At 36.3% G+C, this 16,150-nt stretch overlaps 1 non-coding gene across 1 annotated transcript; it reads right to left on the bottom strand.

Annotated features, from left to right (window-relative positions):
- Positions 1-1,077: 1,077 nt before the first annotated feature.
- Positions 1,078-1,162, bottom strand: TRNAM-CAU (transfer RNA methionine (anticodon CAU)). Its single transcript is given in 2 exon segments — positions 1,078-1,113; positions 1,125-1,162. It is a non-coding gene; the product is annotated as a tRNA-Met (tRNA).
- Positions 1,163-16,150: the final 14,988 nt, after the last annotated feature.

Raw genomic sequence — 16,150 nt, 5'->3', positions numbered from 1 at the left:
GTAGCAATAAACAAAGCAAAAGCAAGAGAAAAGAACGACATGCACACAGAGCAATAACACAATCTGTTGTACTTCTACAAAAAGGGCCTAGTTTGTCCTAACGTACAACCAAATTTAAGACTTTCACAAAGTTTAGTGCAAGATGAATCAATTTATGCACAATAATAGAGAACGAGCATAAATTTCCCAATAAGAAACAAAAACTGAAAAAAGGAGGATGATATCAAGTAGCAAAAGAAGAATTATACTCGAAATACTGAAAAGAAAATCCATTAAAGTTTCTCTCTTGACACATTAACATGCATAGAAACGAAAATATCTAGTGTTTGAGTTGTACAAAAATCAAGACCTTTTTTAGCTGATAACAGATTAAACAAATTATAAACTTCGGAAGAAAATGAAGGCCGAAGAAGATTGAACAGGGTTAGGCAGAATTTCAGCCATAAAATTAAAAAATCTAAAGAAAACGGAAGACGATATGGGCAAAAATTAAAACAAAAAAAACCCAGTTGAGAAGTGAAAGGGTAGTATAAACTAATGAAGATTGTTAGAATAGAAAGATCATCCTGCACCTATTTTTCGGATTGAGAAAGATTGAAGGATGCTTCTAGAATGTGTTGAGTCAAGAGTGTGTTTATTTACAACTATATGAGCAATTTTAATAGAAATATGAAATTACTCTTTTACTCTTGGTCGACCAACTTGGCTCTTCTATATAACAGAGAAATTTAGTTAGGCTTGAAAACAATAAGATTATGACTTTGAAACAAGTCCCTCTACGAACATTTTCTGCTTTATAATTGTAATCTAGTTTTATTAGAACAAATGGAGATATAGAAACCCGAGTCATTAATATCACAGTATTGCTAAGATATATTAACTTGGTCCATTCAAATTTGCGATACTGAGACTAGAAAACTAATACGTAACAATTGCCATTTGAATAGATAATTACCATATTCACCTCGTCTACATTCGTTAGGATTTATGCTGGCTGTTCCTCCTTGCCCCTTATTATCGTATTAAAATGAAGAGAAAAATTACCAAAGCAGAGAAACCCCTCAAGAAAAAGAATTGTGGGGTGAGAGAGGCTCGAACTCTCGACCTCAGGATTACTCAGAAGCTATGAGACCTACGCGCTAGCCAACTGCGCCACCACCCCAGTGTTGCTTTTTCTTGATTTACATTTTTATATTCTACGTAATATCTCAGCTTGGAGACTTATTTTTGTACTCTTAAATCCGTTATGTTCTATTTAATTTGTTAAAGCAGTTGCTGATTTGCTTCAGCTTTTAGTATTAAACAACTGATCTGCTCAGTCTTTTCTAAAAATAAAATATCTAAATCAGAGATTTCTTGTAGTATGATTATGCATTTCTAATCCTCATTTATATGGAGCCTACGTGCAAGTCATTAAGGGTAAGGCAGCTCTATATTGACATCATAGAGGAGGATGTTCCACCATATATATGGTCTGTGAATTGTGTAGTCCATATGATTTTGAAAAACTGAATTGAATGCAAGAGATGCTTGTCCTATATATACATGTGTTTCATTTCTCTTTCCACGTTTCCCCTCGTTCTCCTAAATCATTTTTGACTTCAACAATAAGGTCTCATGCAAATTCTCAGGTATTCAAATCATGCATTTATATATAGTAGGGGATTTAAGTTAGACGATAGAATGCTAAGAGTATATTGCAATAACATTGGTGCACTTTGTAAGTGAGGAACATATATAGTGTTCCAGAATACTAGAGCGAAAATCTTTTGCTTGCTGCAATTAATATTAATGTGACAAACTAAGCATCATACTACTCTTGTTTAATTGACGTCACAATGCCAGAGTAAACTTATGCAGCATGAGGCAGCAAATTAAGCATCTTAAAAGAAGCAGGCAAAGTTTGTATTCTTCAATCTGCCATGCATCTTGGACAGAAAAGTAAAGTCGACAACATTATTAGATGGACATATCCCATAAAAATTATGTGCCTTGTCCATATATTCGATGCACTTGCACCTTACCTTTTTTTTTTTTTTTTTTTTTGACAGTTCCTTAGACACACTAAAACGAAAACCCTCTATCGATCCAACTCTTTTCTCCTTTTTGACATGGATTTCGATTGAGGCTCCATTGTTTCTCCCTCCTCGGAACATTATATTGACGACATAGCATGTAGCATGTAGGTATAAAAGTTTTAGAAATTGTTATACAAATAGTCAGTCAGATTCAATGTTGGGATCTTTACATAAATAGCCGTCAGATGAACTATATATTTATTTTTTTTAGCTGGCATACATAAATTATACATTGATTATTCATGTTATACACATATTATACATTAAATATACATATATTATATATCTGCCAATTATTTTTAGTTTAAACAGTTGGGTGGATGGTTATTTGTTCCTGTTTTTTTTAGTTCCTTACTTAAACGGCCGCCAACTTAAGAAAAATAATGTAGTAGTAAAACTTTTGAATTTTTTGTTACAATATCACTATTCCAACTTAATCCAACTTTCCTAAGAAATCGTTTCAGCCGCGAAATTCACTTTCCGTGCAGGATAGTTGAAACTATTCCAACTTAATCCAACTATTCTTTAAGAGACTTGATGGCTATTTATTGATTTTTTTGTTGTTTTGTTTATTATTTCTTGTTCACTGCCTATCCAAGGCGGAGACAGAAGCATTCAGTTGATTGGATAAGAACAAAGGAACCAGAGGAGAGTGCATGCACTAGAAATCCAAAATTTGCGTCAAATCATACACTTGTCTTTCTACATTCTTACGTTAATTAGAGGATAGATTTGGTAGTAATTAAGTCATCACGAATAGCGAGATGAGATGATAAATGTTTGTTACGAGTTCAAGAATTTGAATTCAAGTGGAGGAACGTCGTTCCGCGTACCCCATGTGTTCATGTACAGATTTAATTTGATATTTTCCAATACCAATGTAAATTAATGAAGATACTTTGGATGTGGTATTTAAAATTCTCTAATAAGAAAATGGATTATTCTCGTTACTTTAATTTCGATTTTAATCTCTTCTATCTAATGGCCAAATCCAGAGTTAGATCCCGAGAGTTAAAGGAATGTTATTTTCTAGAACCGAACTCTATAAAATTGCACGGGCATTGTGTCTTTGAGATTGCACAGGTGACAGTAGGGATACTTGTGCCTATGTGGTCAGTTTAGTGACTTTGGTCAACCCTGATTTTAAGGATGTGCGATTAACTGAATTAGGCATTAGAGTAATTCATACTGTGAAACTGCTGTCCCAAGCAGAAGAGTATATCATGTTGACCGCACCGTAATTTTTACTATAAGCAGATTTTGGTTCTCTTTGGAATCACCGTAATGTTACTCTTCAAAAATGTCAGCCAAGTTAACTATGACAACTTGATGACCAAAAGGATTAACGCAATGTGTGCTATATTTGGGGGTGCTTACAAAGTCATGTATGAGACATTAGTTTTGACAGGATCTCCTATAATAAGAGACCCAAAGAGTTCGACAATCTTTGTGAAACTTACAGGGCTGTTAATGCGTCAGATTATCCACAGTTTTTGTAAAGAATAGCAGAAGAGAAGAAAAGTATTATTGGAAACCATTGGAAGATTCAACTAAAGAAAGGAATCTTGAAAGAGAAGAGAGATTTTAGATAGGAGAACTTTTCTTGATTTTTGGCTTGATTACGAATGAACAAGACATTCCCTATTTATACTTGTCTATGGATGATTCTAGATAATGTACGAGGAAGATTCTAGCAAACCTTATCTTCTAACAACATTCTAGAACATCTAAATGTATCTACTAAATATCAAGGATACAACACTAGGACATCCTAGAGAAGTCTATATTTTTCCAAAAAATCAACTTTACTTTATTTTTCTCACAGTTTTTCCGCTACACTGGAGGAAGAACTGCACAGACAAAGCTAGAGAAGAGTAGATTTCCCATTATATTCTCTTTGGTGTGGCTCAAAATCTGAGGCCCTATAGACAATTCAAACTTCGTTACTACTACTAATTTTTCTGAGCAGGACAATCAGCTTGTTAGGGAATTAATTGAGATTCACAACAGGGAAATGTCCAGGCCTGACCGTACTACGCCTCTCACAGCAATGTTCAACTATCTCACTGCTGACTTTGAATTTGACTGGTAGTGGTGTTTGTTTGGTGGCGCTTATCATTAGGCGTGCAAAGAAGTCTTATTGCATCATAACTTTATAGGAAAGTACAAGTGTTTGGCTATGCCATCTAATATGTGATGTTATCTTATCATTGATGTCTATTATTTCAACCATGTTACTTGAATTTAAGAAATATTAAAGAGATTTACATTACTATTTCTCCTTTTTGTGATAATTTTTCTTTTTTCGTCATTTACATGATATAACTTTTCCATTATATAAAATTCATAATTTCTTATATGACACAACCAGAGGCGGATCCAGAATTCGAAGGTTATGGGTGCCACCATGTTATGCATACAATATACATGTCAGTAATTACAAGATAGATTAAGAATAATGGGTCGATTCAGTTAGTTTTTGGTTAATTTGAATAGGCCTTTCATTCACAAAGAAAATAAGTTCGATTTTAGTTCAAAATTTTAATGTTTAATATAAAACATTCTAAATAAAAATGCAAAAAAAAAAAATAACATTCCATGAAAGAGCGCCTCCAATATAAGTATTTGCTTAAAGAGTACCTTAACTACACTATATATTCTTTGTTTGACTAGATTAATTTACTTGTATTGTTCTTTGTTTATTTTTCCATCTTAATTGTTGACTTATATGACAATTATTTTCAAAGAAAAACCTTCAACATTCAACCTATGATATTCGACTCAAAACGACTATCAATCAAGCCATTTAATTTTTTTCAAAACCCAATAGAAGATATTACTCAAATTATATTCCACTATATAAATTTAAGAAATTATATGCTAATTAAAATCAATTCAAATTACCTATAGAAAATAATTATTCATAAAATAAGGTATAATGATAGAAACAAAATAAGAACTGAAAGTTTAAAAATTAAAGAAGAGAGACTTAGCAAGTAATAAAAGGAGGGAGAGAACCGAAAAAGAAGGAAAAGAGGTGAGGCCCTAGGGTTCAACTAAAAATAAAGTCTTCAAAGGGAAGGCTGAACCAATGGCACACGCTTTCACTTTGTAACTTTTGAGTGTCACTCTATCCATTTATACGTTTCTTCACAGAGATATTATGTACACAGTAAGAATTGTAGCGAAGCGAGCGGGTGCCGTGGTACCCCTAACTCATAAGGTAGATTCGCCCCTGGACACAACCGGAAAACTAAATAGATAATAATCGCACCCAAAGAGAAACTGAACGTAACCAATTTTATTTGGGAAAAGGGCCAAATATACCCCCTACTTTCATATATTGTCTATATTTAACCTCCGTTATACTATCGAGCCAAATTTACCCCTACCGTTATACTATCGGACCAAATTTACCTCTACAATCAGCAAACTTTTAAAAATACCCGTTGATCTGTTAAGTAATCCAAAATCTCCCAAATTTCTTTTATTTAAATCACTTGTTGCTTCTTCTTGATCCACTATTTTTGAAATAATAGGCATTTACCTGCTTTCGGAATTAGAGAAAAAAAATAAGAGAAAAAAATATTAAATAATACAACCGAATAAATAAAGTATAGTAAATTGAAAAATCTAAATTAGATAGCTTTTCTAAATTCTAAAAATATTTACAACATTCCAATTTTAATGAATTCGTTGCACCAAATGTATGGAGACTTTGTAAGTATTAGTGATTGAAGTTGAAGTTTCTCGGAGACTTTACATTGTCTAATTCAACTTTACTTTAATTAAATGCCTACACATTGTGCACTCTTAAGTTAGTCGATCGAACTCTATACTAACCAGGCAATGACAAAATATATTTGAATATACATGTACATACATGATGATCAGATGCATATAATACACAATAAATATACCCACTAAATTTTACGGTATGTATATGATTGAAAAATAAATAAAATTCTAAACTAATTTTATTTATTACAAGAAGAGAAATGTGTGCATTGGTAATTAAAAAAAATATGAATAATTTGTATAGTCTAGTAACTTTAGCATTCACATCAATAGTAATTTTTAATAATAATGGAGCAAGAAAAACAACAAGTGATTTAAATAAAAAGAATTTGGGAGATTTTGGATTACTTAACAGATCAAGCGGTATTTTTAAAAGTTTATTGATTGTAGGGATAAATTTGACCCGATAATATAATAAAGTTAAATATAAACAATATATGAAAGTAGTGGCATATTTGGCTCTTTTCCCATTTTATTTTGATTCGGATTAAATGGCATCTTATCAAAATCGAAACCGAATGATGAAAACCAAAACAAAAACCTGAATGCACATCCACAGTTAGGGGTATGGCTATGTTGAACTATGCAACTTCGGTCGGCTAGCTTGTTAATTGGTACTTCTTAGATAGTAGGGATTTTAGGAGTTTTGTCTTCGGTCGGCTAGTTTTAATTTGTTTGCGACTTCGAGTCATCCCAAGAGCAAGGTGAAAAGTTTTTGGAGGGAGGGAGCCGAGGGTCTATCGGATCTCTATCCCAGGATAAGGGTAAGGTCTGCGTACACACTATTCTCCCCAGATTCCACTAATGAGATTATACTAAGTTGTTGTTGTTATTTGTTGCCTATGATCTTTTTGTTTTTCGGTATGTTTTAAACAACTATAAAAGAAAATGAATACGAAACTTTTCCGCCATCGTGCTTGTTACTGAGATGAACTTTTAGTATATGGCCATGTGCGCTGTGCCAAATTTCAAGAAATCGTAATTCTTACTTCTCTTCCTTAATTTTCTTCGACAATAGCTTACAAATATTAACTCTTACGACTTATTCTATCTTAGGCTTCTCTGGGTACATGAACCTCCCTGAATCAATAGTGGATATTAGACGACGGCCTGGTGCACTAAGCTCTCGTTATGAGTTAGATTCAGGGAAGGGCCGGACCACAAGAATTTTACTGTACGCAATCTTACCCTGTATTTTTGCAAGAGACTATGTTCACGGCTCGAAGTTGTGACCTTCTAGTCACATGCCATCAGCTTTACCAGCTACGCCAAGAGTCCTTTCACAATAATGGATATTGGATTTTAAATTAATTAAACAATGGAGATACTCACGTTCTATATATCGTCATAATGTGTGCGATTTAATTTTGATAATAAAAATTAAGATACAATGGCATTTTCCTTTAGTTTCTGCATGACCAGAAAGAAGATCCAGTCCTTAAACTTGTTCAGTGGTCTGCGTTATTAATGGGCAAATTGTCAATAAGATAACAAGCGCACGAATAGAGATGGAAAATGCACCTGGAATTTTTTTCAAACTTCGAAGATGCATTCTTTAGAATAGTCGAAACAATTCAGAGGTGGTGCAATGAATAGTGACGATGCTGTGTAACTGAAGCAACAATTAATTATATGAAATAAATTACTAGTAAAAGAGAATTATCCAAAGCACTGGCCTTAAGCAACATAGCTCTCTTTGGCAAAGTTATTCATTTCTTCAGTGGACTAATTGCTAGGTTACATAGCATCTATCTGGCATTGACTCCTCCATGTTACATTTGAAAATTCAACTGCTTTTTGCCTGCACTAAGAAACCAGTGAAACCAGCACATGCACCAACACAATCCATCTAAACTGCACATAACTAATTTTCATTTGTTTAAGGAACAAAATCAAAAGTATATACTGAAACTTTGGAACCAAAAAGGTGGTTCAAAGCTAATATAATGGGTGGTTGAGCTTTGATTTCCCTTTTGTTACTAATGATGCAATATGCATATGATGTGTCTATATGCTACGAACTTTTCCTCTCCACTTTATGAAATTGTAATCAAATACCAGATTTATTTGGCCCACAATTCCAAACCCAACAAGCTCTTCATCAACCACACAAAAAGCCACCATAACTAATGGAACAAATCAAAAATCATAAATTTCAACCATGCCAGAAATTTCTCGAATAAAATAGAATTTATTAAATGTTAATCTAGTATTTTCATATTTCTAGAATTCTATTACTATGAAGAGCGCAAAACACAACACAAAATTATTGCTCACTAGTCAAAGATAGTATAGTTTAATTATCGTCTCCACAGGAATTGGATTTAAACAGTATTCGAATAATCTCCAGTTGATTACTATTCAGGAAAATTAACACTTGATTTGATGACTGTTACTACGTTAACTACTAAAAATTAAGCAAATAATAATTGATCACAAAAGTCAGCAGATGAGCAACAAAGAAATATCAATGAGAGGGATAAGGGTATTTGACTAGATAGGTGAAAGATAACTTAAGGGTATTTGACTAGATAGGTGAAAGATAACTGACTCGGGATTCAATTCTTGAGTTAATTCACTCTACAATACGGTTGATTCTCATGAATTCAACCGATAATAAGATTGCACTTGAAGTTAATGTTCCTCTTTCGATTAAACGTTAATTCAGTAATTAATCCAATTGAAGCACGGTAAATAATTGCAACAATCAAATGATGTTTATGATCTAAAGGGTAACTTCTCACGAATATTTTCCTATTTTCTAGTTCGATTGACAATTCAAAAGACTCTTTCGATTACCTATTTGAATCACAAATTTAAACTAGATCATAAGATGTGAAGAATTCAATGTCAAACTCCTCTTTCGATTAAGCAAAATAATAAATAACTCACAATACAAATTAAAGCTCCATCAATAAATTCTAACAATTATTAAGAATCGAATCCCTAATCAAGTTATCGAAACAACATATCTGTCAATACCCTAATGGAAATTACTCCATAATAATGGAGTAATACATCTCAAATAAGGTTAAGAACAAAAAAAATATCAATTCTAATGATTTGATACAAATTCCTATATTGCACTGATTGCAGGTTATAATATTGATGAATTCTTGAGTCTTCTTGCCTTGGTTGTTTCTCCAATCTTCAAAATCGTATTTTTGGTATATTTATACCGTGTAAAAACAAGTCCGGACGAAACTACTAGTCTCGTCCAAGTTCACACCTATATTCGAGGTTATGATAACGGTCAATGCAATAATAATACCCAACAAGAGACGGGTCGAATTCTGCAGGGAGTTATATGTATGGAAGTTAGTAGTATATATTGTAGTGCGTGAGTTTGTATATTTAAATTTGCACCTCCACAAAATTGGGTTGTTTTAAAGTCTAAATTAAACTACGGTTGAAATTTAAGAAATAAAACTAGGAAATTATTTTTGTTATTTTTTAAATGTTGTAAAACGCCTAGGGCTATGACCTTCACCTAGGATTTGCCTAATGAGATATAAACTTTAAAGCTTGTTTTATTGGTCGGGATGTATTATAGCTATCGACACTCAATTACCCACTCAATACCTCTCGGTCAGAGAGTAATTTTGCCCAATTTGGCTTTCTCAAGTCCCAATGGGTATTAAACAAAACGGTTGATAAAAAGCTCAAGTCGGGTTGTTACTATCTCTAGGTTCAACCCTTTAATTGGGATTGTCAATCTCTCGATTGATCCAATTTCTTGTTAGCCAAATTTTCCTAGACTAAGTCTCTCTTTCTCAAGTAGAGACCAAGTCAAATAGGCATGAACTAATGTTTGCAACCATTAATTTCCCAAATAAAAGCAAGAACAAGGCTAAATAATAAATACTCAACTATAAACAAGTATTAAATTAAACACCCATTAAGTTTATATACTAGGGTTGGGTCACAACCCTAGTAAAAATCTTGCTACTCATACTTCAAATGGAAGAAAAAGAAGAAGAAATGATAATTAAACTCATATTGCTAATTAAAATGATAAAATCTATGTTTAAATAGCTCAAAATATAAAAAACTACTAAAAAGAGTAAAAGAAAACGGCTACTGCAGCAGCTGATGTCAAAAGTTGACCTAAAAATATGAAACTCATCTATTTATACATGGCTGAAAATTTCGGACAAAAATATCCTTTGGGAGGTTCTGCGGCCGCACAATTCCATGTGCGGTCCGCACTTTTCTTCAGCTTGACAGGATTGGAAGTCTGCGGCCGCATAATTGTAACTACGACCGCATCTTGCTCTTCTGCGATCCGTACAATTGTAACTGCGGCCGCATAACTCTTCTTCTGCGGCCGCACAATTCTTCTGCGGTCCGCACTTTTAGGGGACTTGAAATGTATCTTCTCTGAACTTTGCTCCTGGACCAGCTTCTGCGGCCACACAATTCATGTGCGGACCGTACTTTGCACCAAACTCTGATGGTTTTTCCTTCGCAACCTGCGACCGCAGATGGTATTTTGCGGTCCGTACTTCTGAGTTTCTGTGCCATTTATGTCTTTGAGTTCAGATTACTCCTTCTTGAGTTGGATTTCATCTTCCAATATTCCTGCAATTAAGCACATTTCATTAGTTATCGGGAACACAATTAAACGCTTTTGGACTAAAACAAAAGCTAAAAGACGCTAAAAGTAGTCAAAATCCCCACTTATCAACTCCCCAAACTTATGTTTTTGCTTGTCCTCAAGCAAATAAAGTAGTTCCCACCTCCACAAGTTAAGAACTATTCCAGCTAATCATAGGTGATTCATTCACACATCAATTGGGACCAACAATTACCCACACCACTTACGAATTATCAACAAGGCAACAAGTTAAACTTTCATTCACAAATAGTTCTAATGTGACACTTGAGCATCAAGAGTTGACTTTATTCATCAAGGAAGCTCGCTCTTTCATGTTGGTCATTGTGGATCCCAAACTCCTCCTCCTCTACTCTCCGTTTGCCTATCTCACTTAAGAATTTAGCACTCAATCCAAAGATTTGCGAAAGGTTCACTCACCTCGCTCAAAAGAATGTCGCGAGTACGGCTTTAAGTACCATAGGCTTGCCACTCATGTAGATCACCACTAATGTAAGCTCACTCGGCTTGAAATCACGTAGGGCTTTTTCAGAATGCAGTGAAGGCTTTTGGACTAAGGTTGGATATGCTATTAGGCACATTTGTGAAGACACTCCATTTTCTTTTCTCGGCTCATGCTTTGCCAACTCTTTGAGGCATTTTCTTTTCCTTAGGGGAACTAGAGAGACTTAACATCACTCTTTAGTGATTATGATATTCAATTTCTCCCTCTTTGATTTCTCCATGCTTTGCATCATTACTTTTCTTTGAATCCCTTCAACTTTTCCACTTATTCACCTTCTTTTTGCATTTTTCTTTTTGTTCTTTATTTTTCTTGACTTTCCTTCTCATCATTTCTTTTCTCTTTTTGTGCCTTGATACCTCTTTCAAATTCCTCATATCTCCCCCAAACTTATATTTTTAGCCAATTGTTTTACAAGAGTGTTAAGAAAATCTCGGGTGCTAAGAGAGGGTCATGATAAAATGGGTAAAGGCTTATAACATGGTTATCAAATGAGAAATGTTTTAGGCTCAAATGGGTTGACTAGGGATAACAACATTGGTGGGCAATGAAAAACTTCAAGCGGGTCAAGGAGAGTCTACAATTACTTCTCAAGCCAAGCAAAACTTAATATTTCGCCTAGAAACACATTCGGGGCAAGTTCTAGACTATTAGCATGGGTACTTGGACTTGCAACAATAACATCTCACCTCTCATGCAACTGGATTGTTAAAGAGGATAGAGTCGAGGGACCACAATGACTATTTTCAAGATTGAAAATCACTATGGTTCGATTAAACCACTCGATGATTGTCTAAATTAACACAAGAGTCACTAACTATAGCTATTTCTTTCCAAAAATAAACCTTGTTTTTAACCATAAGCACGTTGTTAAGTGTGCTGGTACCAAGTGAAGCATGTTTGACTCTTTGAGTATGACTCAACTAGGTCTTTTTATTCATTACTACTACTATTATTACCTAAACACCAAAAATGGACTCAATCCCTTAAAAAGGTTGTCACGCCATCCATCGTTGGGAAGAGTCACTCGGTTCACACAAAAACTATTTTTATAAAGAACCGTGGCATTAAGAAAACCAAAGGCTATTTATCCACTAAAACATAGAAAGAAGCTATTAAATCAACAAGAAGCTACTAATTCAAAAAGAAAACCAAGATAAAGATAAAGAAGCTACAAAGCAAAAGAAAAACTATTGAAGGCGTAATAAATATATACATAATGAGAGATAAGAGAGAATATATACATAATGAGAAAGAAGAAGAAAATAGTAATAAGTTAATTACAGGCCAAATGTCTCATAGTTATCAAAATACATAATCATCAAAATGAGTCAAAGAAACTCCACCCCCCGAATAAAACTAAGTATTATACCCAATGCTTAACAACATAAGAGTAAAAGAAGGGTGGGAGTGAAGAAAACTCCCAATGGCTCTGTGGCCATCTCTGTGTCCCCAGCAGTGGCACCGACCTCAGCCTCATCCAACTGGATCTCATCATCCTCAAGTACGAGAGTGGCTGAGTTGGTGAACATCTGACGGACTGCCTCAGCAACAGTGTCTGGCTCCTCAGACTGGCCAACTAATGTTGTAGGTACTGTAGGTAGGGTGTACATGGACCGGATTGGTTCATTTTTTATCAAAACCAAACCAAACTAACTATATCGATTTGGATTGGTTCGGTTTTGTCGAGTTTTTCGGGTTTTCAGGTTTTTTTATTACATGAATATTATTCCAATCTTACTTTGTTAAAGTTATAGATAAAGTTTTGATAAGTGAATATATGTTTAGTAAATATTTTTAAAAAATTGACAAACATATGATCTATTAAAATATTCTAATGGGAGAATATTTTTAGTAACACATGATAGTTATTTTCTTAGTCGTCTAACAATAATTTTCGTTAATATACGCTTTCAAGGTTAACACATGAGAGGATCCCAAATATTTTAATATTTTTTAAAGAAAAAAAAATATATATATATATATATATATGCCGGTTTGGTTCTGATTTTTTTACTCAATACCAAACCATGTCAAACCAAACCTAGTCGGGGTTTTTAATTAGTTTGGTTTGATTTTTCGGTTTAGTGCGGTTTTCCGGTTCGGTTTGAATACCCCTAACCGTAGGATCTGGGCATGGGTGGTGCGGGTCTATCAGCATATCAAATGGAATGTCTCTGGCTGCTGCAATCTTGGTAACTTGTCGCCGGAGCTTGTATACTGACTTCTTGGAGGCCTGGGACTTTCGCATCTTCTTCACTTCCTTGGAAAACTCTTTAATCATGAACCCATCCTGTACCAAAGTGGCCATAATAGTGTTTTGATTTTCCAGAAGCTTCTTTAAGGTTTCTTCAACTGTGGGGGGAATTTGGGGTGCCGAAATGGACGACTGTGCTTCAACATAACTGGGTATGTCAGACAACTTTGTAGTAGTTGTCTACATCCAGTTGTTGAGGCTCGCTAGTATATAGGAGACTTGTAGCGCAGTCAGTGGAGCAGTGGGCATCGGTACCGGCTTCAAAGCCGAGGTGGAAGGCACTGAGGCTGAAGGTAGAGGCATGGCAGCTGCACTGGATGAAGGCTCTGCTGAAGTGGAAGGCATATATGTTGACTCTGTAGCTACTACCGATGGCTCATCAGACTGGCCTACGGTAGTAGTTGGCTGACCCTTTCTCTTCGGGTTGTGTGCATCCATCAGAGAATACCAAGAGAAAGGCTTTTTAGCCCGAACCTTCATGTCAAAATCTCGCGGCTCCACCCGTGCATCCGTAAGGTACTCAGTGATGATGTTGGGATACGGGTAGGAGGTATCAGCTTGCCTTGTGACCGCAGACATGTTGGCCGACATCACGACACCCATATTGATCGGGTACCCGGCTATAATTGAGGCGACTAGAACTGCCCGTGGAATAGGTAGATTTGTTTCATTCTGGCACGGGTCTAGTCTGCTGCATACGAAGGTCTTCCATCCCTTTGCCTTGAAGTTTAGGGTATTCCACTGAATAGGAACCCCGGCTGTGTTCCATGGTGGAGGTGGCCCCGTGGCTGCAAGAAGCTCAGCTAGCCATGGGCGAGCTGCATCACCTATCGCCAACTTCTCCAAGTAATGTACCGACTCAACGTCCTCAAACCCCAAATAGGAGTTTAGTGTGTGTTGATAAAATCTCACCTTCAGATTCCTCACTTTTGTCAATTTGGTTCCTTTTTTATGTGTGCCACATTGGCGTAGAACTCCCGGACCAGATACTCCTTGGCGTCAACTACACTTTGGGTGAACCACATCCACCCCTTCCGCTCTCGGAGTTGTCTCAATACTGCTGGATTATACTTGTCAAGATCTTTAAGTTGAGACTGTCTCTCAAGAGTGAGTGATCTCACCGGCTACCACCTACGGAAGCTGGTGAAGGCAGCTAGACTGATGAAGGTATCCTCCCATACCTTTTTCTTCTTCGACCTCTCAAGGCTGGCAACTGTTGTATCCCCTCCTCGGCAATCATCCGAAATATCATCGACAGTAGCTGCTGGTGCCTCAGGGATAGGTGTAGAAGAGGGCTCTGAAGCCTGACTGTGAGGAGGAAGGCTCGTCCTGAAGTTGATACCTTCTCGGTGGCTGTGATTGGACAGTCGGCTGCTCTTGAACTGAGTCGCCCTCCAATACTTCCCGAGATGGGGCATATGAACTAATTCGGAGGGCTCTGGATTTCTTCCTCGGCCGACTGTAGCCTTCTTTGCGATTATCTTTTGGAGGGCGAGGGGAAAAGTACTTTTTCCTCGGCCTCTGGAAGGTTCACCCCTCCCCTTTGACGTATCTCCACGGCCTTCTCACCATTTTCTGTATCAGTTGTAAGTCAAGTGCAATAGACAGTGAACACACATTGTAAAACATATTTGCAGGGTGGGGAAGTGCGGTCCGCACAATTTCAAATGCCGCCGCAGGCTGGGTTGTGCGGACCGCACAATTTGAACTTGCAGCCGCAATAATGAATCTGCGGTCCGCACAATTATTAGTGCGACCGCAGGTTTGAAGTGCGGTCCGCACTTTTATCATCGCGGTCGCACATCAGACTCACCAAAATGTCAACTCTTTGAAGGTAGAGAATGGGCTATTTTGCGGCCGCACTCACTTTTCTGCACCCGCGAAGGGAATTCTACGATATGCACAATTTCAAGTGCGGCCACAGAATCAGCCTTGGCTAAGGAACCCTAATTTCAACTTCTGCGGGCTGCACAATTTCTTGTGCGGCCGTAGATTTCAATATAAAATTGAGCAGACTTTCTAGGGCTTTCAATTGTTTACACAAATTCGACACGGTATTAACAATTAAGCATGAAAATCAATTCACCCATTCACCATAAAGAAATTAGCAGTTGACCCAACACAGATTAAACCCCATATGGTAGTAAAATTGAAATCTATTGACAATTGGCCTAAAACTACCTAACAAATTATAAATTAAACTAAAAATTGAAAACTTCTATGAGTAATTGAAGCATACCAGATATGAAGTAATGCAGACAAGTGATCACAGATGTGGATTGAGTGTGGCAGATGATTGAACAGACGATTTCAAAGTTTTAGCGTTTAGAGTGCTCAGAGAGGGACAAAAATGTACAGTAACCTTAAGGTTACTATTTATATAGACGGGCTGACTAAGGGATAACGGTGAAGAGTGCGGCCGTAGAATTCCTTCTGCGGTCCACACTCTGTTACCTGGGGACTCAAATTCTCTTGATGATCTGTGGTCCGCAGAATTTGTGGTACGACCGCAGATTTTTTATGCGGACCGCAGTTTTGAAGTGTGGCTGCACTTTGGCCATTTCTCTGACAGACCAAATTTTAGAGAGTTTGTATTTTCCATTTCCAATTTGTGCGGTCCGTACTGTAATTGTGCGGCCGCGGTTCCCTTCTGCTGTAGCAATCATAATTGTGCGATCCGCACAATACATATGCGGTCTGCACTTTTTCCATACTTAGCTAATTTTCTGAGCACAGTTCCTGTAAAGCACACTTATTCCTGCAACACACTTCAAATCCAGCTAGCATAAAATAACACATATCTACAAAAGAAAAAAGAAAAAAGAAAAAAAAAAGGGTTGCCTCCCAAGAAACGCCTGATTTAACGTCGCGACACGACGCAGATTACCATCACTTCAAAT

This window comes from Nicotiana tabacum, chromosome 4 (assembly GCF_000715075.1).
Source record: "Nicotiana tabacum cultivar K326 chromosome 4, ASM71507v2, whole genome shotgun sequence".
Classification (NCBI taxonomy): domain Eukaryota; kingdom Viridiplantae; phylum Streptophyta; class Magnoliopsida; order Solanales; family Solanaceae; genus Nicotiana; species Nicotiana tabacum.
The sequence above is the reverse complement of the archived record's forward strand: the minus strand, read 5'-3'. Positions and strand labels throughout refer to the sequence as shown.